Source organism: Battus philenor, unplaced genomic scaffold (assembly GCF_028537555.1).
Source record: "Battus philenor isolate CCGP_79_NKW_IND1 unplaced genomic scaffold, ilBatPhil1.0.hap1 SCAF_24, whole genome shotgun sequence".
Lineage (NCBI taxonomy): Eukaryota > Metazoa > Arthropoda > Insecta > Lepidoptera > Papilionidae > Battus > Battus philenor.
The window spans coordinates 12,136,198-12,158,871 of NW_027181687.1; the positions used below are offsets into that span (position 1 = coordinate 12,136,198).

Sequence of the window (22,674 nt, forward strand, 5' to 3'; positions counted from 1 at the left end):
CGTGCTGCATAACAGTGTCCATCACGCGGTAGCAATATCACGTCACACACGTGCATGTATCACACGGACGAGACTCAAGATGTGATCGCAAGATTCATCATGTGAATACGGCAACCGCCGCACAAGCAGAGGATGGCAATGTGGAGTAGGAATAAGGAAGTGGTCGCACGAAACGTAATTTTAGAAACTGGATATTGATAGGTGTCGTTAAATATGAACAGGACACCAATGATTTGAAAAACAAAATTGATAACTTAAATTTAATTTAATATATTTTACGATTTAAGTTAGTAGAGTTAAGTAAATAGTTCAAAAGACTTCGTAAGTACTGTAACATGCAAAAACGTAATCAAAAAATCATTTCGGAAATATTAAGCGTAATTGTAAAAACAATAGCACGGATGCTAATGTCTATGGAATATAGGTTCTACTTAAAAAGACGACATATATAGTTTGTGGAGTAATCTCTTAAACCCGATAAGGTAAATTTGTTTGGAAATGGAATTTGTTTGATATACCAACAGCATCACTCCGTGACGAACTTATGAATAAAATATATATGGAATCCATACATAAAAGCTGTAAGAAAAACTTTAATCATTGTGTTCCGGTTAGATAACTGCGAGTGTTACGTCGCAAGGTCTCTGGTCAATGGAAAGGCCGGAGCTTCGACCGCGCCTTCGTCGCCTATTTTACTTTACCTATATTGTTGTCGTGAGTAGAGTGACTATGTTTTTTGACAATTCGAGACTGTCCGGTATTACTAACTAGTTTTATTTTAATTTTATTTAAAATGATACAGTGTTACACAATTCTGTACAATTAGCAATAGAGAACACGAGAAAACAAATTAGGTTTATGTAAACAGTATCGGAGTGCAGTGTGTGACCAGATGCTGTGTTTCAGTTATTTTGTGCTGGTGTTAAATTATTCAAGTTCCGGTCTTTACGGATAACCACATAAAAATCTGTCTTAATAAATGTATAGCTAAGTTATTAGATTATACTCTTTATACATAACTTAGAATGTGACTAGACGAGCATAATATAAAAAAAAATTGTATAAAAAATGCTCTGTATATCCAAGTATAATACGGTTAACTGTGCTTAATAATATAGACTAGATGTAACATACAAACTTAAACAGTTATAAAACATTTTAATAAACTTTACTGAGACCGTGGTACGCAAGTTCGATTCCCGAGTTACAATCTTACATGATTCACGCTTTGTGCATTTATTGTATAGGATTGCTACTGTTCACAAAGGAGTTTCCAGAGGATAGGCAGCAAAGTACCATAATACCACGCTGCTGTTGCCAACTCACTTTCCAAACGTGGCGATTATATATCCGCCCATAAATAACTTTGGAGGCCTTCGCTTTGCAGTGGGCGTCAATGAGCCAAAACAAAAGAACAAACTAACAAATTTTTAACGGGTTGGTCTTCTCCTTATTATTATAAGGGTCTTACACTTAAACTCTAAGAAAAGGGGAATGAATGGTGGCTGCTCATAGAACTAACGCTTCGATACCTATAGAACTAGGAGCGTTCATTCGCTTTTCCACAATATGCACAGTGCAGGCAGAAAAGTCTGTGACAACATGGACAAACTTTTAATCACCAGAAAAGTGTATTGGCGGCGATCAAGAGGTCCGAACCACCGATACATTACAAGGCTCGCGACAAATTTACCAAAAAGGAACACAATGTGACGCAGAGAGATCGATAAATTTCAAATATTTTTATTTAATAATTGTTCGCAAAAAAATATTTCGTTGTCCCGTTTTATTTAGCGGACAAATGGTGTCCCTAGTCAGTAGCAGCTGACCTTTACTTTGCCGTTTTATCTGAGTACAATGAATTAGATTCCATCGTGTTGAGTATTTAAATAGAGCATAAAGTGCATTGCTGGAACTGTTTTTTGTGAAAGGCGCGCAATGTTGTACACCTAACATAACAAAGAGGTACTGCAGTCTGTGGACTCACTTCAACTACCTTATTTAACACAAGAATTTTTAGATTTAAATTTAATATTAGAAGATTAGATCCTCTTGTTGTTCTATCCACTACTAAAAGGATAGAACAATCGCAAAACTGTCGTCGTACCATCTAATTAAAAGAAGTACCTCGCCTGTTTCGCGAGTTTAATGGACACCATCTGAACTTCTAGCAAGAATTTCATAAAATCCTATCTTAGCAGACTTTTACAAAGTCTAATAAATATACTTACGAAATTTCAAGTCTCTAAATTGAATACTGCAAAAGATATCGTGATGAGTCAATACATAGATCGAAATGTCATTTGTAAAAGTCACATATAGATATGTATTATTTTTCTATCGTATGGAAATATATGCTGGATTATTGGTCAGTCAGCAACACTAATTGTTGTTTACGATCTTTCTTTGCAGACTTTGAACATGTGGAAGTCATTGGCCTATTGAATTACAATAGAAAAAATAAATCATTTTAATTCACATTCCAGAGTGATACATACATAACATAACATTTGATGTTTTTGAATTTCTCATGTTCCACGTAGCTTGAGAGAGGGGCAAGAGGCTGTGGTCACTCGTGTTACGGCAGACGTGTAATGCGGTTACGTCACAAGCGGAGTCCGAAACAAGCGCACTTTCTCCATCGCTCGGTGCGGAGAGAGTCGACGTCTAGATGACACGTGGACAGAAAAACACATCTTTTGTACAATCGTATCTCATCTAGAGGTTATAACAACCTGCCAAGTCTAGACCAAGCTTCTAGAGTGGCGACCATGAGCCTGAAGAAGCGGTATGGGAACACCCTCTACTACTTGAGCCGATGTCGTAGTCAAGAGCGCGGGAGTCACAACGGGTTATCCTAGCCATCTTTGGGGTGAGACCTGTTTTTAGGAAGCGTTTATCAGCTCAGATGATAATGAAGTCTAGGTAACTTCATCTCGGACGGATTTGAATGATATTTCTAACGCATATTGTGAAATTCCCCAAGCCGAGGTTTTAAAAGACCTTGCATCCATTTTTTCCTATGGTCATTTGTCTGAGAGCTCCAAAAGCATTGTATCAAGTAGATCTTTAATAACTCCTTTAACCATAGATCATTCAGCATAAAACCAGAGACCTAGGCTTCACCTGGCACATCAAGACATCCTAATTTGAATTTAATCGAATCATAATAAAATGTCTTCTTTGCTTATATGTAGTATATTATTATAACAACGAAACTCATCATAATGATCAAATCAGTCGCAAGTGGCCCACTGCTGGACATTAACCTATCCCAAAGATTTCAAATAGGACCGGATGTCGTTTTAATAATATTTGACAGAATTCTGTAAATACTAGAACCTATCGGAAAAATCAAAATCAGGCTCTTTTACCTGCACGAAGTATTGGAATTCTTGGAAAATTGAGAAGGAAAATTGACAAAATCTTGATCACATGTTTATGTCTGGAAAAGTCGAGGGCAAACATCGTAATACTATAAGTTTGTCGCACCAATTCAATTTGTAATTTCACATAGTTTTTCACGCTGCGTTTTGTACGATGACAAAGATAGAAACGGCTGTTGCAGCATAATAGAGACAAAGTTCTGTGTTCAGGTAATATCGTACCTGAGGAATGAGGACGACGATGCTAAGAGCAGAAAGAAAACTTAACTGCTAGGTTTTCGGTATTCGATAGTCAGCATTTTGGAGTGCGCGTCGAAATTACTCCAAACAATTTCCCCACTTCCTTTCTTCCATCGGACAAGTCGCACGGATTCACGACATTATACGGTTGAAATTCCTACCACAGCACTAAGCGTTTTGCTAATACTTTTACAGTACGAACAGACAAGGAGTGGAACAAACTCTCGGCGTCATTGTTTCCAGACAATTATAACTTAGGAGTCTTCAAGACAAGAGTGAATAAGTTTCTTCAAGCATATAGCATCGTAGACCTTGTCATCGCTTATCATCAGATGAGACATATGACAAATGCTTCGCATATGAAGGATAAAAAAAATAAAACGTGTAATTTAAAGGCAACACGAGTCTTTATATATTGTAGCTTTAAAACGGCTGGTCTTTACGAAAGGCAGTGGTCGGGTTTTTAAACGAAATGCTCTTTAGATATAATAAAATAAATTCAATAAAACCCATCCATACTACTCGTGTAACAAGATTAACTAAAATCCAAAGGACATTGTTAATATAGTTTTAAAATCCAGATCAGATTACGATAGGATACGATTTTGTGCAAAACGTTACGTAAACGACTAAAATAGTCAGTAACATACTATATGTTACGCGTGGTAAATTAGTTAATCTTGATCTACAAACTTGCATTGAAGTTGCTCGAGCTCGTAATTGGTAAAAAAAGGTTACATAAACTTAATTTAAAGTTTTAATTATAAGTATTTGACTCATTTTAAATCGACTGCGACACTTGAGTGCAGTTGGTTAGTGTATTGACATTATTTTATTTCATTTCGAATCGTCTAAAGCAGTGCTCCTCAATCCGTGTGCGGAAGGTCGGATACAAGTGTTCCGCGGTAATGATTAATAAATTCAAATTTAACAATTTTTCATTCTACATATTTTGTATTTAATACACAGTGGCGCGTCACGTTCACTCGTCTCTCGAATTTACCTTTCGGTGTGAAATTGTAAGAAAGATCTTTGTGTGTTGCAGATGAGAAAAGGCTGTCGAGAATTGATTTATAGCAATGTTTTGCAACTTTTTGATCACCACATTATGTCTAGATCTAAACAATAAGACGTGATGTTTTATGAAGAACATGCTGCAAACTCATTGAGGCATACATTTCTTGTGAACACTTTCACAAATGTCCTTGATAGAGCCTCCAATGTAGTTAAAATGTAAAAACGTTTAAATATATATCACTGTGAAGGTTGTTTCGGCGAAAGTATGAAAATAACCTGATTGTTAATGATAACTTATTTAAGATAACTGGTCGAATTATACGTTCTTTGATATAAGTAGAAATTAAAATCTGGTCTGTATTAACTTTATATGTTCTAGATAAACATACAACCTTCAGCAGTTTAAACTGCAGGGAAGTGAAATAACTCTAGCAGATATTAAATTCATCATCATATAAGAGTAATAACCCCCCCCCCCCAAATCGCCACCATGACCTCCTGCCTGCATTCAGTGACTTCACGTCATCTTAACTTGTAGTCTACGAAATATTACCTTATTCAAGTAATGCAGGTGAGGATAGTAAGAGTATAATGTACCTGTGGACAAAGAAAAACTAATCAGTATAAAAACACTCAATGAAATTTTTACTATACAATAGAGTTCTGGAATAGTTAGTGAAAATTATGTCATACTACACTTGCGTGCAAGTAAATTGACTCACACTTCAAATGCTCAGTCAAAACCGTTGCATTTCTATATGTATGTATGAATGTTGTATGTAATGAATGAATTATAAATAAATGAAAATCACAATTGACCCTTGCTCTAATGACTGATCGGCATTCGATATGCCATCAAAAGGATAATTTTTATGTTTGATTTTGTTAGTTAACTGTATCTGTATATATCTATTCATCATATATCTATTCCGGTCAGACTATACCGGATTATAGTAACAGGTGGCGCAAAAATAATGTCATAATGTAAATGTGCTTTTATTTTTATAAACAGTGTCGAGTGTCACTGTGCTTTGAAATTTATGATGTAGTATATAGAGAGTAAGTTTAATTTCATTCAATAACAGAATTATTTTTTAATTTACTACAAAATGGCTGCCGGTTAAAATAATGACATTACATTTGCATCATCTGTTATTAATTTGTGTATTTTTCCTTATATGTTGCATTTTGAATGTCATCTTCATGAGTTATAATATACACACATGTATAAAATACAGTTTTCAGCAGCTGGTAGACTGTGGACTTTAAACATAGATTTGATCTGTGCAGAGAGTGTGACGAATCTCTATAAATCCGCCAACCGACCGAAATGTTCAGTATTTGATGAAAGTCCCCCTTAATAGAGCATTACTAACAAGAATACATATAAGAAGATCATTTCATCAAAGCGAGATGGTCGTAAGTATGATGGTACGTTCCCTTAATATATCCATTGTCAGCTACAGGTAAATAAAAAAAAATTAACTTAACTTATTTCAGAGTGACCACTTCATTCATAAAGTTGACGTAATAATAATAAAAAAATAATTACTTTCAAACATAAGTTTATTTTAAGTACAATTTTTGTTAGAATTTTCGTCTTTTTTTTACGACAAAATTGACAGCTGAAAACGGACGTTTACATTTACAGGTATGTGTTGTATTTGAAAAGAAAAGTGTTATATTTGTTCTATCTGTTGTAATTTTTTTGTTTTCCCTTCCAAAAGACTTTAATTGCATTTTGACGATCATTTTTTATATGAACTGAATACGTATCCAGTTCTTCTTTTTAATGTTTATTATGTTATTTGCAAACAATAAATCATTTTGCATCTACACGTGTTACAACGCGCGCTCCGTTGCGACGTCGCACGTGTGAGCGGGCGTGAGAAGGTCAATGTATTCAGCTTCACTTTCATTGCCATCGTCTCGGCGAGTTAATAACCTACATGGCGGGAAAGTCGAATGGAAATTTATCTCCATACGCGACGAAGGCAGGTTCGAGATGGCGACCATACAGTCTGCAAATGTTGCCTCAACTTTACATATAGTTTACCGCATTTGTTGTTTTAATTCCGATGATAGATATGTAATCAGAAGTGTTTAGGAGTAGAGAACATTTTGAAGGGTACATAGTAACTAAAGCCTTATGAGGCCCGTTTTAAGTGACCACATCTCGGATCCGTATGATATCACCAGCAACACACATTGATCAAAGACCTTCGTCTTCAAATATTGTGGTAACGAGAAGAGGTTTCAGCGCTCACTTGGCGATGTGAAATAAGTCAAATTGAATGAATCAAATCAGTTTTTGATTTTAGGAACGTCGCCTTGTTCCTTGCTTCCCACAAACAAAGATACTATATTCTAAACGGATTGAAAGACATTGTGAAGTAAACCACAAGACTGTTCCATACGCAACGTTATATCTAAATGCTAGATATAGTTATACGGCTATTTAAATTGAAATAAGTCAAATTGAATGAATCAAATCAGTTTTTGATTTTAGGAACGTCGCCTTGTTCCTTGCTTCCAAAGAAAGATACTATATTCTAAACGGATTGAAAGACATTGTGAAGTAAACATGACTGTTCCATATGGAACATTATATCTAAATGCTAGATATAGTTACACGGTTATTTATATACCTGGAATAATTTCATACAGGGTTCCTGTAGTTGCGCGGTGTTATTTTCTTTTAGCTTAAAGTTTGTCGTCGGTCGGGACTATTGAGTTATCAAAGATCGGTAACATATGTAGATACAGGTGTGACAAGAACGTAATAATATGAATAAATAAAAGATTATAAATATTTATGTAAATACAGAAATTTTTCATTAACATAGATAATGAATGAAAGACGAATTTTTCAAATAAGTCCGCGCAGAATTTCCAAAACATAATTTCACTTTTTATTTTCACGGTCATTAGTTTAATGAGATGATCGGACGGTCACCGTCGGCCGCCGTCTCACCGCTTTCTAGTGAAACTTGTGAACTATGCAAAATTTATGATAACGCCTTTCCTCTCTGCTTGATTAAGTTTCTTCTGTTCGTTTTGTGGATTTCTGATTTCCCTTTCAATGTGGCGAACTTTATTTATTGCACAGGTTACAATTCTTTGTCTTTCACTACGAACTATATTTTTCTGTAATCTGTCATCTATATACAAACCGTTTGTATGTCCGTAGCTCTATCTGTATCTGAATTAGTATAATATGGTTAAAAAAATAAAAAATAATCTGATTATAGAATCCCATCTAGCCAACATTCTAACCTTTTGGTAGTGCTGTAACCTTGATTTAAATTCGATTCTATTTTCTGTAAAGCGTGGTTATTCTGGCATTCTCATAACGTATATCAATGATGCGTATAGATGGTCTAGATTGAAAATAATGTTAATAAACTAAAGATAAATGTTGTAAAGAAAGGCAACTGTTCGAGTCGTAGCAAGTTTATTTTCTTGATTTTCATCGCCACTTAGAAACAAGATGGTATATCTCGGTCCAGGAAATACAGAAGAAATAGTTATAACATCGTTGACTTAAATGGCCTATTGCGAAATAGGCCTTCCGCCAGTGGCGACTGAGGCCTGCGCCTGCGCAGACATAACCCGGTCTGCGGCGCGGGTTGCGCAACGAGTCCGTGACTATACAAAACAACGAAGGATTCGCTTGCGATTCCGCGCGCGCCCAAAATTACAGTAGCCGTGTAGGGGCACCATATATTTCGATACAAAATTAAGGACACTTTTATTTTTGACAAACAAAAATGTATAACTGAATATGATAATTAGTAACAGGAGTGATCATATTATTTCAGATATTATCTCATTTGTTCACACTAATAGAAAAATATTCTGAAGGTTGTTAGAGCATTAATTTATATAAAAATGAATATTTTTTTCAACAAAATAATTTAAAGTTTTTTCGCCTATTTGTTGTTATTAATCTGTATAAAGCGATCATGACAATACGAAATAGAAGTTTCCAGAGGCTGGGCAGCAGTGTCCTCTGCGTACCATTATACCACACTTCGATCGTTGATCTACCTGGCAAGCGTGGTTATTATGGTATATCGCTCATAGATATCTTTGGGGGAGGCTTATGCCTTGCAAGTGGTTATATTCGATTGGTGCTGGGCGCTGTTAGCCGTTCTGACTTTTACAGCTTCAGAACTCAGACTTAAGATACTTCACCTGTCGTATTATATTATCTAATTGTTATCTACTAGGTTTTTGGAGAAAGGTGTGATTCTTTTAATAGAAGATATTTTATTTCAATGCCTTGTAGTATGCATCTATATACTATAAGTCCTTTAAAATACACACCGCATAGTCACCTCAGTATTAGGCCTATAGACCACGTTTTATATGCAACAACACCGTGACCGCAAAACGGTTGTTACAGACCTCTGCGCTAATCGGTAATTGGCAGCCGCCGCGACCTCGCTGCGTGCGCGCCCTCGCAGAACTCTCATATTAATTGCTTACAAATGTCACATAGCTCCCATAACAAACGCGACTGACATAATTTAAATAATCGATAATTATAGACAGACATTGTATTTATTAATGATTTATAAAGGTGTGACAAACTCGAGTGTTTTAAAAGTTAGACGTTCTTTAACCAAAACATTTGTAAATCCCTAATAAAACAATTTTCCACACTTAGACGCGGAATCTATTTGTAAAAATATGGTTGGTTATAGGTGTAAAAATTTTAAGAAGCTTTTACACCGATTTTCTATCTGTATATTCTCATCACTGAAATATGTTACATTTTTTTTTTCTATATGAATGCGTCAGGCCATTAACTTCTGTCAGTACAGCGACAGATTATAAACAATAATTAATTTGAATATGTAGCAATACATATTATGAAAACGTATTTTCTTATTATATTATAATTACGTTGTTTAATATATATTCACCTTTTAGAACAATATTTATAATCGATCACCCTGTTAAAAATAAAAATAAGAAATTACCGAAACACCACAGGATAACTTTTTAAATTATAAGGATGTTCTTGCATGATGTGATCAAAGAGACCAAATAGGTATTTGAGCTGGGTGTTCATAAAACCTTTGAACATGACGTAAAGTAGACGTTAAGTGTAAGTTCCTCTAACATAAGTTACCATCAGTGTTGTCTACATTAAAGATATCTTTTTAAAGCAATTATATAGGGTGATTAGTTATGTGAAGGTATAGGTTATATGCTGTCAAAAAATATATGGTACCATCTATCTAAAAATCAATGTTTTCAGAAATAATAAATAATGTAATGGTATACGTATGTACAGTAAAATTCCATAAACAATTTCAAATCTGTCACTGGAAAGATTTAGAAACCAACATAAAAAAATATTGAAAAATAGTATATCATTGTATCCAAGAATACTATACTGATGTCAATGCGTGGAATTTAATGCTGTCGACGTTCACTCAGGAAGCTAATTATTAGTTTCTCGTTGGCTCTCAGCAGAACTGCCTTCCGGTGGTAGCTTGCTGTAGGGACAACAATGCCGACATTTTGTGTTGCATTACATTGACGATTCGAAAGTACTACAGGCAATTCGAATAAAAAATATTTTGATTTTAATAATATAGTAAAAGAAATCGGTTTCAAAATGTAGATTATTACATTCTTTTTATTGTTAGGATCTGCATTGAAATGCATGTCTGTGAATAAACATTAACGTCCGTGCGTTTGTTTTTACATTCTCGTTTAATGTTTGAGAAATTTTTGTTAGCTCACGTTTTTCCTTATTACAGTGTTTACTTAGTCTTTATTTTAAGCCCTAATAATGTACAGTTTCTAAAAACATGTTTCGTGCGGCTACTTCTTTGTCCTTACTCCACATTGGCGTCTTCAGGTCGTGCGCCGGTGTTTTCGCGGCGGTTGCCGTATTCGCCACATCGATGAACCTTGCGATCGCATCTTGCGTCTCATCCGTGTAAGACTGCACAATGTTATACAGCCCGATTAATTATTGTTTCCTATCTATCCCTGTTGTACTGCCACAAGTAACTGTTGCTTCCTGTCGCATTCCAATTGAAATATTTTACATTTCAGAGTGATCACTCTACACAGAGTGATTGGTAATGATTGTTTTTGCTGATAAATTACTTCACCATGTGTACACGTATGGAAATTTAATTTATAGTCTTTTGTGGAAATCTAAAATAAATGAATATTACACATGCGACGTGACCTCTCGTCGGAGTCATTAGTGACATAACATGCGACCGATGTCGGTCGCGTTCCACTTGCGATTAGTCAGCGGTTCGTTTTCGTGCGCACGCGCCGGCGCTCCACGCACCCCGCATACCAAATGGGGATTCCCACTTATATTGTATGAATACAGTCATCTCACTTACTTATCACTTTTTTTACTTCATTTTTGGGGGCTCTCATTCAATCCTTATAATAGGAACTATGAAAGAAAGAAAGAGAATGTAAGAAAATGTAGTTTAAAAGAGAGAAGCGAGAGAATTTAAAGAAAAAACAATGATGAGAAAATTAATTGTAAAATACTTCCCTGTCCCAATAATAAGATAGGCGGAACAAGAGGTCCCCAAAAGGGACCATATAAAAAACCCCTGTCATTGGTGAACAGGATCTAAACATACCATTTTTTCTTTTCAATTTTTTCCTACAGTCATCTTTCGTCCTTCTCAAATTCTCAACTCCTTCCTCTAATATCCTCCACAATACTTTTCATTCTTTCATGCCTTCCCTCCAGAGTTCAACAATTTTACATACATTATTTTTACGTCGTCGGTCTACCTGTTGAATGCCTATCCATTCTCTTGTTCTCCCTTAAAATAGTGGTAGCGTTGTGTTATGCATGGTATCACTTATGTTATCTTCGCTTTAAGGCATAAGCCTCGTTCAAAAATATCTTTGTGAGGATATAACACAATCGCTATACTTGACAGGCTGTGTGGTATTATGTCACGCAGAGAATGCTTATTTATGAGCAAAGTAATCATATATAATAAATGTAAAAAGTTTGAATTATATATGATATTGTATCCCGGGAATCGAAGCCGCGACTAACGATCGCAACTCTCTGTACTCTACCACTAGATTACCACTATGTTAACTTGTTTAACTTAAATTTAAAATTTAATTTCTAATTCTGCCTTAATTTATGATGTTTCAATTAAAGATGATTAATCATTGTGATGTTATCACCGACTAGATTTACATTGTTTTGAATGCTACAGCGCATTTTTTTATTTATTTTTGTATTTACTATTTTAGACGACTGAGCAATGGCATACAAACTAAATATCATGTTGTCATAAGCGTGCAGTTTATGTAAAACAATAAAAATTAGTTGGTCATTTGTTTTTATATTGCCTCCACGGGTTCATCGACCTTTAAACTATATTACGGCATAAGTTACACAGTTATGTAAAAACAACAGAACGAAATGTTGCAGTGGTCGTGAGAAATTTGATGAGATCAAGTGGAAGAGGCGCGTGGGACGCGGCAGCATTGTGTTCCGCGCGACCCGCCGCCTGACCCAAACGATTCCGTGTTTAAGCGCTCGTAAAATGTACCATTGTACTTATAAATGCAGTGGTTTGTACTCACAGACATTAAGTACGATGTAATGTTATAACACTAATTTATTTATTAATTCACGTTTTTGTAAATAGAAATATAATAATAATTTAATTCCACGCAGCAATTACCATGTGAACTTCGTCTCTGTGATGTGTGCAGATTTGAATTTAGAATCTTATTCATGTATAAATGTAAAGACACCGGACTTATATATATATATATATATATATATATATATATATATATATATATATATATTAGGGGGATCGGAAAGTTACTTCGTTTCCGTCGACATATTTTACAAATTTTTACTGCTCCGTCTTTGAATATTTGTATACTAGATGACAAAAGGTTGTTGATAACGAAGGTGAATATATTGTTGATTAATTATTACTATATAATATTGAAATAAGAACTTGTTTAAAAATGTGGTCGCGTGAATTTGACTTAAGAAAACGACATTATTTTCGGGTCCCCCTAATATATTTTGATATTCAATATTTCAGCAGCGGTAGCACAGCGATAGAGGATTGATACTTGCGATCATAAGTAGAGGGTTCAGTTACCAGGATACAATCTTATTTAATCCATACTTTGTGAACTATTTATTTAGGATTGAAACTGGTAACTAACAAGTATCTAAAGGATGTGCAGAAGCGTTGAACCGTCTGCCAAGCGTGGCGATTATATCTTTTAGAGAGGCCTATGTTTTGCATTGATGCAATATTGATTTTCCTCTAGTTAAACGGACTACAGTCAAGGTTGCGACAAGTCACTGAATGCGAACAGCGCAAGAGTCATAGTCATCTGCAGACTTTCAGGGAGGCTTACATCACGCAAAGAACCTTTATCGACTAAAACGTCTGCAATAATTTTCCGGAACCGCTTAAGGAAGTGAAAATATCATAAATAGCATAACATCATTAATATAACTAAAAAAATATTCTACTAAATTATAGGTAGAAAGTACATTAGCATAAACTATAATGCATATAAATGATAATAACTAATTCTTTTCCAATCGGGGCATACGCGATCGCATTGCTATCGCACGACTACGTTACACAACCGATGGATTTCTTTATATTCATTTACAGTTGTAATAATTTTTTTATGTACAAGGTGCCAATTTCGTATTACGCTTAATGTGGAAAGAGAAACCGTTTAGTCTTTTATATGCTAACGCTCTGGCAATTGGTGTCGGGTTTCCGGTACAGAAGAAAAAAAATTCAAGCATCCTTTTACAAAATTACTTCGCTATCAACACTAAAACACGTGATTGTTATTCTCCTATATTTTCTAATGGTGACGCGACTGAAAAATCGACCATTTTTTCATTAAAACTCTATTGTTGTTTAATGGAATCAGACGTTACCTTGCGGAAGTCCATCCTATGTAAGAAAAGAGTCAACTCACAGACTCTGTGTTTGGCACTAATCGGTGTAACATAACTCCTGAAGATGCCCCGTGGAGGCGTGAAACACGTGTTGAGTGATTTGCCGGTGGCAGTTGTGTGATTCGCATAGTTAGCCGCATACGCATTTATCAGCGGGCTGGCGGGCGGTGCACTTTGTTCCACGACTACTACTGCATGTGCGGAATATTACTATGCCTAGCAATGGACATCTTACTCATAATAGTTTTTTTTATATCTATACTATCAATGCAATACTATTAAAGACAACCAAGCTTAAAATCAACAAAAAGCATCTCCGAATCGTCTGTCATCATAAAATGTCGGTATTGTTAGCTCTTCTAAAATGGTTTTGCCTTGCCTTGCAAACGAACAAAAGGCACATGAATCGTGCAAGCGGTGACCATTAGCGCCAAAAGGTGGAAGTACTTTCATATTTAATGAAATCAGGCGTTACCTTGCGGGAAGTTCATCCTATCCAGAGTTATGACTCTGTGTTTGGCACTAATCGGAGTAACATAACTCCTGAAGATGCCCCGTGGAGGGGTGAAACACGTGTTGAGTAATTTGGCGGTGGCGGTTGTGTGATTCGCATTGTTTGCCGCATACGCATTTATCAGCGGGCAGGTGGGCGGTGCACTTTTTTGCACGACTACCACTGTATGAGCGGAAGTGGCTAAATATTGGTCCTTTTCTTACTTAGGTGGAAGTATGAATTAGTCAAGGTTTCGGGAAGTCGCTGGATCCAGGAAATGCCGGGCAGGATGTCGTGGCAAACTTTGAGGGAGGCCCACCCCTTGCAATGGACGTCTATCACCTGATACGGTGATGATGAGCTATGTTATTAAGAAAAGCTAAAATCAATTATAGTTTATATAAATCGAAGCTCTTTATTCTTCTTTTAACGTACACGAGTAATCACTGTAAATATTTATTTTGTATGTATGTAGCGTTCAACTATGTTCATTGAGGGGTTGGAGACTCCCAAAAAATTGGTTAAGTATATCTAAGCATGGTTAGGTTTCTAAGTAAGCCTTCGAGGTTAGTTAGTAAATAATAGATTAAAGCTTAAGATTTTCACCAGAAACCTGCTGAAGTTAATGACATAGTTTAGATATCAGTTGTTAACTGCTAGCTCTCTACTGTTACCTTATTTAAATAATCCTGACGCAGAGTGAGACAGTTTAAAGTACCTGTAAATAGAGAGACAAACAGTTTAGTAAAACCTTCAATGCTCAATCCTCAACTACCTTAAATCGAAAGAAAATATAAATAACAATGAAAAAGGACACATCCAATCCAATAGGTCTGGTTGGACACCAGTGAATAGAGTGAGGTATTGATGTGACCATTCGCAGCAGTCGTGGCCGAGTGGTTAAGGCGTCTGACTCGAAATCAGATTCCCTCTGGGAGCGTAGGTTCGAATCCTACCGGCTGCGAGACTTTTTAGTTTTGAAATTTCTATTCCTTAATCTTTAAGCTGAATAATAGGAGAATATTAAAAGCAACGAACATCAGGATACAAGAGAATGACCCGAGGGCTCATTGAACCTGGGAGACAATTGTAGACTACACCTGTGTCGACGGACTTCAATCTGTTGAAAGTTATTGGCCTGTCGCAGTCTAATAACAAAAATAGATAAAACGTTTTCAGATTAAAGACTTTATTTATTAATTTAATATCCTTAATGATGTATAGATATATTTATATATATGGCTTTAATAATAAACAATGAGTACTGTCAAAAATAAATGTTCTCTTTTCACCCTACTGTAGGACTAGTGATGTCGTTATAATTTCAATGTGAAGCCTTATGTCTCACGGTATTGAAGGCAATTGTTATGAATGTTGAGCAAATTATTAGTGGTGGTAGAAAATTTAAAAAAAAATATTTATCATGTTTCACAGTGTTGCCAACCCTAACATAAAAAGTATGTTTTTTGTAGCTGAACATCAAGGCTAGCCCCAGTTAATAGATTATCTTCTATTTATGACAGATCCTGTATAAATAGGTATGTATATGTATATGTAAATACGTGTATTAATCATGATTTTACTATTGTGCTCGAAATATAAACAAAAACTTAAGACGAGTCAAATAGTTGAAGCCTTTCTCGTGCTTTGTGCTTAGCAAAACATTTGTCGAATCATTTTCGTTTATAAAGAAGTTTATAAGTAGCCATGAATAGTAGACGTTTATGTTTTCTAAGCTTTCTAACAGTTTCTGCGCATACGTATATGGCGCGGTTTCTCTGCGAAATGTGCAGTTTGCGGCCGCTTAGTTTAATGCTCTAACAAATTATAACCAGTTGGAATTATTACTAGATGGTGACGCAAAAATTTTTTTGAGATGACGAGGTCTGTGATGGTACACGCTTACCAAAAAGAAACTTATGCACTCTTGTCTAGAGGACTCCCTGGTTATAGTTAGCGGGAATTCCCGGAGTACTTACATAGGTCCGCCCTCAAGCTGAGACCTTCGTGCTTTTGTGACCCAGGCCGTGCTACACCTAGACCTCTACTACCATATGCTGCGTACGTCAATCCATACCTTGGCTGTTCGTATAAAAGTATTAGCAAAATACTTATTGCGTGTGGAATGAATTTCAACCGCGTACAGATGTCACGAATATGTACGTCTTGAATTATTTATTTCAACACTCACTCCTTCATTTTTGATCGCAGTCCTGGTAAAACTGCAGCTTTGATTCAATATATTGCTTTTATTACTAGCTGGTAAAGACTTTTTAGTGAAACGAACGTGATGACGCTAAATACATTATAAATAGTAAATGAAAAATAAAAGAAAATAATATGCCAAACATGAGTCTATCGCTTTTTATTTTCAATGAAAACCTTCGTCCACAAGGACTGTTCACGGGTAGAGTGGTGTTCGAAAGGCAAGAAGCCGTACGTAAGCCACTAGAGCCGCCTATGACACTTGAACTTAGTTTGAACTTAGTCACTTCATGGAGCGTTTAGCGAAGCTATCTAAAAGCTCAGTGGTCTCCTTATTCGTTAAAACAGTATAGAGGCTCGAACCGAAGCCTCCCCGGGAGCTTGCGACCTCCGCTACTTTATTTTATGGTCTTAGATAATGCGAAAAAAGAAGGTAGTCGAGCGGTCAGAAGTAACATTTAAGATCGTCATGGGTGGTAAAACTGCTACCTTATCGATCGACTGTCAGCGCTGCTAGGAAGTGTCATTCTGGCCAGTACAATCTAAGGCTTTTTCTTTTAATCTTTATCTCATATTATTTTTTGAAATTAATTTGTATGTTTTCTAAATATATTTCACGTAAATATTTTTGTAGACCATTTAAATACGTATTTATTTGCGGTCCACAAAAAAATAATTAAAAAATAAATAGCCGGGGCAATGAAACAGCTTGGTCACCCTTGTTTTATTTCATATCGCTCGCTGTCTGTACGAGAAAGCTTCGTCAAAATTCATTCGATATAAACATTAACAATATCCTTATTGATAAATGACTCGCGAATAAATTTGATAAAATTAACAAAAGTGCTTTGATAACTGTGTTTAATATTCGCACAAATTAATTTTAATATTCAGTTTCAGAATTCTCCGTTAGAATCTATATTATTAAAATAACGGTTGTTGTTCACAATTTGAATATAGAATGATTTGTTATAACTGCCTTGAAGTTTTAAATGTACAGCGCATTTGTTAGCAAAAATATTTAAATTTTTTACACCTATTCCCAATCACACTGTGTAAAGTGATCACTGTGTAATGTGATCACTCTGTAAAGTGGTCACTGTGTAATGTGATCACTCTTAAATAAGTAATTTTAATTTGTTTTTTATTGCTATACAGTTTTATAACTCTTGCCAGTATGACTTCAAGGATAGATAATCAATAATAATTGATAGTAATATGTAATAATTCTAAATTTGAATATTATCTATTACTTCTCAAACCATTGATTTTTGGATATACCATACAATAATTGACGGCAGATATATATTAACACGTGTATAGCTTTTACACCAATTTTTTTTATTATAAAAATATATATTAATATATTTGTATTGTAATAATGTAGGCGAAGGCTTCTCTTCTATTCCCGTTAAGGGAGTTTATCCAATAGAACCTTTTAACATATGTTAGGGTCTAGATTAAGTAGGTAGTCACGATTTAAAAATGCTGTGATGAAATATTTTTCTGCTTACCATTATTTTTGTATTACAATATGCCATAATAAACGTGTAGGTTTAATGGCATGGAAAAATATATAATATACTGTAACGTGGGCTTGATTTACAACCTACACGCCATCCAAACTACAAGGTTCTCTATACCATATGATTTATACGTTCATCTGTTGAGGCTTGAATCTGATTTTGTATTAAGTTAATAAATTTGTAGTAATATTTTCTATACAAGTTGTTCAGAAAGCTTATTGTATTCATCAAGCCAAGGACGTTTGTTTTTCTCTTATACAGGCTGATGGGAAATAGATATAAAAGCTTATATACGTATATATAAATATATATATATATATATATATATTTATATATATATATATACGTGCTTGCATAGCCAATTAACTTTTTATAACATTTGGTAACCAGTCCACTAATTATCCTTGCACTGCCTTAGGATGACTAGTAGAGAATGCGTAAAGACATTAATTCTACCTTTACAAAATCTGTAAAAGTGATAAATAAATAAATAAATATATTTTCTGTTAATAAATGTTATTATGTTGTGATTCTTTATACGAGTTTAGTGGAATAAAGTCCCAATTTGTCCGGAACAAAATGACTCACTGTTCTCCCACAGATTTGAAATAGAATCCGTTAAAAGCGGCTTGAATTCAGATTCTTTCGATGAAATGAAAAAGGTCGTTGAAGTGTATTAGCATTAAATAAAGCTTGAACGCATTCTTTTTCATGATATTTACACAGTAAAGTAATTTTTAATAAAATTATACTTATAATTTAAAACTTTAGTTATTTTTTCAAAGCCCTGATTACCTATGCTGACAATGAAAATAGTGAACCGTACATCAAATGATGCCTATTTATTTACCTAGATATTCGTGACTATGGCAAGATTTGAGTAGTCGTAGCTCAGCGGTACAGTACTGGGACTTGCGACCGTGGGTGGGGGGTTTGATTCCTGTGATACAATCTTACATAATTCACATTTTGTGCATTAATTATATAGGATTGACACTGCTCACAAACAAGTCGTTTTTTTTTTAATTCGGCCCCTGCTATTGGGAGCCTCTCGTACCCCCTATCTAGTTTGGGACAGGGACTTTATTTACACATAATTTTTTTAGAGTTTTATTTTTATTCGACACTCATTTTCATACTTCTCAATTTCTTTTATTCTTTCATTTTATCCTGCACAATATCTTGCAATTTTTGTTCTTTCATTCCTTCTTGCTTTCATCGCCTTCCTTTCCTCATCTTTTTTACTCTTCGGTGGCTAGGTACATTTTTATTTTCCAATCTTTATCTTTATTTTTTGTTTACACAGATTTGTTTGGATTTGAAATTTTTAATACATTGCTAGACTTGTCTTATGCTCTATTATTATTTGATAAGTTCGTTTACATGTAAAGTAAACAAGTAAAAGTAAAAAATTAAAACAAGTTGTTAAAGGATGGGCAGCAGCGTCCTCTGTGTGTGGTAATACCACACGTGATAGCCAATCCGCCTGCCAAAGGTGGCGATTATGGTATTACCATTTATATAGTCTACCAAGACTTCTCTATAATTGGTAGGTAAATTCTAAGCTGGTTCGTTATTATTTCTGAATGTTTATAGAATAAATATTTTGCGTCAATTTAAAATAGACCTTGATTGTACGGTTTAATGTTAATTTTGCATTGCGGCTTAGATATCACTAGATCTAAATTACATGTACTTCGGAGGAAGTTCACCTTGCGCCCACGTTTAGGTACAATCAGAACACAGAGTAACGAACACCCACTGCGTTATGTAACCCTGTGTTTTAAATACTTCACTATAGTTGAATCATTTGGTTAAATATTATTTTTACAGACTTACAGCTATAATAATAAAACAGAGCGTAAAAATGGGATGGTTTTCGCTAAGATAAAATAAAGTTTCCTTGTTCTGTGGTGTTATAAAAATTGCCGCCTTCCAGGAGCAGGGAGGCCACCAAAATGAACAACCCCATGCGAGTGGGTTGCCAGAAAGAAGACTTCAATATAAGAAACTTCAATATATACCTACATAACTAGCAAAACTGGCATTTGGCAGGTTACGTAAAGCAGAGAACGAATAGCCGCTAAAATCTTAAAGTTCTAGAGTGGAGATTAAACCTGGTGAATAGTTGACCCAGTTGACGCTTGATTTTAGTTCCAAGGCCAAGGACAACATATAGCTCAAATGATGGCGATGATGATAACCTATTGTAATTTAAATAACTGTCGTCATTTTAGCCCATTGGCGCCCACTACAAGGCAGAGGGATCCTAAAATATCAATGGAGAGATTATCATAATAGCTTCGCTTGGCTGCTGCCCATCCTCTGAAAACTCGTCAGTGAGTAGGGGCAATCCTATATAATTAATACACAATGTGTGAAATGTATAAGATTGTATCCCGGGAGTCGAATCTGCGATCTACGATTTTAAGTCTCAGTTCTCTGCCTCTAGGCTGCCACTGTTCGAGGTAATTTATTTATTTACGTACACCAGCAGTTAAAATAAGTATTACGTGTATATTCATATAATTGTTCTGTTATGTGTTCCTATATAAGCGACAAGTCCTTTGAAATTTTCTGCATTAAGTACAAAAAAACAGTTAAGGTTAAGATAAAGCTGATTGCATGTAAGAGAAAACATTTGACTTTCAACTTTGAACAACCGGAGCTCAAAATGTCAGGATAAGGGTTACTGGCATAGAGGATTTTGATATACGACTTTATTTTCCCACGAATGTAATTAGTCGAATATTTATCTGTGGGAAAGCAACATATAATATAACATCACATTTATTTTCTATTTCCGACCGGACGTCGAAAATGTTACATAAGTTTCCACTCCGTCAAATCTAATCAATCGAACCGCCGGCGCACTTTTTACTACGCAGTATATATTACAAGGTTTTTTTTTATCCGAATTGATTAGGTTGAAAGTCTAAATTATCTTCTAATAACGTCGTTTGTTGTTCTAGTGAGGGAATACTGTACAAGTACACGAGAAGGGACTTTATTAGGGACTTTATTTTATCACCATCACCACTTTCTGTTTCCAACGACTTCCGACGACTTTCACAGTGTTTTCTGTCCACCCCATGGATAGATATTCTTCACTGTACTTGTCGGTGTCTACTATAGAACCTCAAAGTCCATGCAACCATCTGTTCTGCGTGCTATGTGGCCACCCACTGTTACTTGAACTTGCCTTTTTGGTTTACTGGTCTCCTCGAGTATAACTTTCTTCATGGCTTATTGAATAACTGTGAACTTACCATTAAGATACCATTACGGCGTTGAAAACAAATTGGGGTTAGATTTTAATCGATTGATTTAAGTGTAATACATTTTTTTTTAATTTTTTCCCGTGTATTCATAGTTATGGATACATATAAATTTATCATCTCTATATTGTAATAAAAAATCTATAATATAAAACATCGAGGACACTTGAGAAGGCAGTGTCTTAAAGTGCACTTGTAAACTAACATTTCTAAGGCTTTGGAGCGCGTTAGCTAGAGAAGTGGTGGAAAATAAAAAGTAAAAGTATATTTAAATAATAACGCACTACGTGTTACGGGTAATTTGTCGCGTTACGCAACCAGTATACAGCCTCGGGCAGGGCCCGCGCCGGATCTCGAGCACCGAGTTTTTGCTTTGATCTCTCCGCTTCTTAAATGAAACCTTTTTCACATTTGCATGGCACTCAGACTGGTTTGAATATACCTAACCGACAATTGAAGCATGTTTCTTTTAAACTTTTTACTGTGTTCGGATTCGATTCCTGATCAAAAGCGACAAAAAAATAATTTTCATATGTATGTCATATATGACTCTCTTGATTTGTTACTTGCTTTGTAGACTTTCTCTAAGAATAATATTTTATTTCACTATGACTCATATGAGACGACTGGAAGGCTACATATTCAGATGGCGGAGGTTTCAGCTGCGCTCCATCGGTTTACGGTGTTGCATTAGACTGCCGTCTATTAAAAACGTTACTCAATTTAAGATATTTTGTAATCTCTGAAAAATTACCACTAAATAAAAAAAGCCACTAAATAAATTTAAATTATTGACAAGATTTTAATCAGCATATTTATATACAGAGATATAATATTGACAATTTAAATATCATGTATCGAGTAGATAACTAAATCCTTGCAGTACAGACATCATTAAGGATTTTTGTATTAGAATCTAATTTATTATGGCCCACGTTTGGACCTCTCGTTCACGGAAAGGCTCTTTGTTTACAAGAGTAAATGATTATTTTCAGTTTTGAGTTTTATCTCATTTCCTCCTGTCTTGCTTTATGTTTTCTTTTATTTATCCACCCTTTTTAGTTCTTCACAATATCTGTCACTATTTACATTCTTTGCATTTCGTTCAGACTTCCTCTTTCATCCCTCTCCTGCATTCCCAAGATATCACAGATTTGTTTCAACCATTTTACGACTTGAGTTCGCATCTTGATATTATTTTATTCTTATTAGTAAATATTAATTACGAATTTTATTTCAGTTTTTATTTATAAATCACAATATTGAGGTATTACGTATTGCACTTTGTCCTATTGTTCTCCACAGTCTTAGAAACATAAAGCGATGTTTTTCGTCGTCTACCAGGGAGACGATGTTACTTACCTTTCTCCTAACTCTATCTCACAGACAGACCAAAGTCCTCAGAATAAGGGACAGTCTAATACGAGGTGAATCACGGTCAACGAGCCATTAAAAGGAATATATGGATTTCTTAACAAGATCAAATCAGAAGTTAGGACACCCGGCGTGTTAGAAAGTTGAAGAAGCAGTTATAAGCCACAGAACGCGCAGA

General features: G+C 35.1%; 1 protein-coding gene and 1 non-coding gene across 2 annotated transcripts in view; one reads left to right on the forward strand and one right to left on the reverse strand.

Annotated features, from left to right (window-relative positions):
• The window catches only part of LOC137924576 (mucin-3B), a 59,018-nt gene that overhangs the window by 25,119 nt on the left and 11,225 nt on the right, over positions 1–22,674 (reverse strand). The gene's annotated exons all lie outside the window — the stretch shown is intronic.
• On the forward strand, positions 14,996–15,077 carry TRNAS-CGA (transfer RNA serine (anticodon CGA)). The gene has a single exon. It is a non-coding gene; the product is annotated as a tRNA-Ser (tRNA).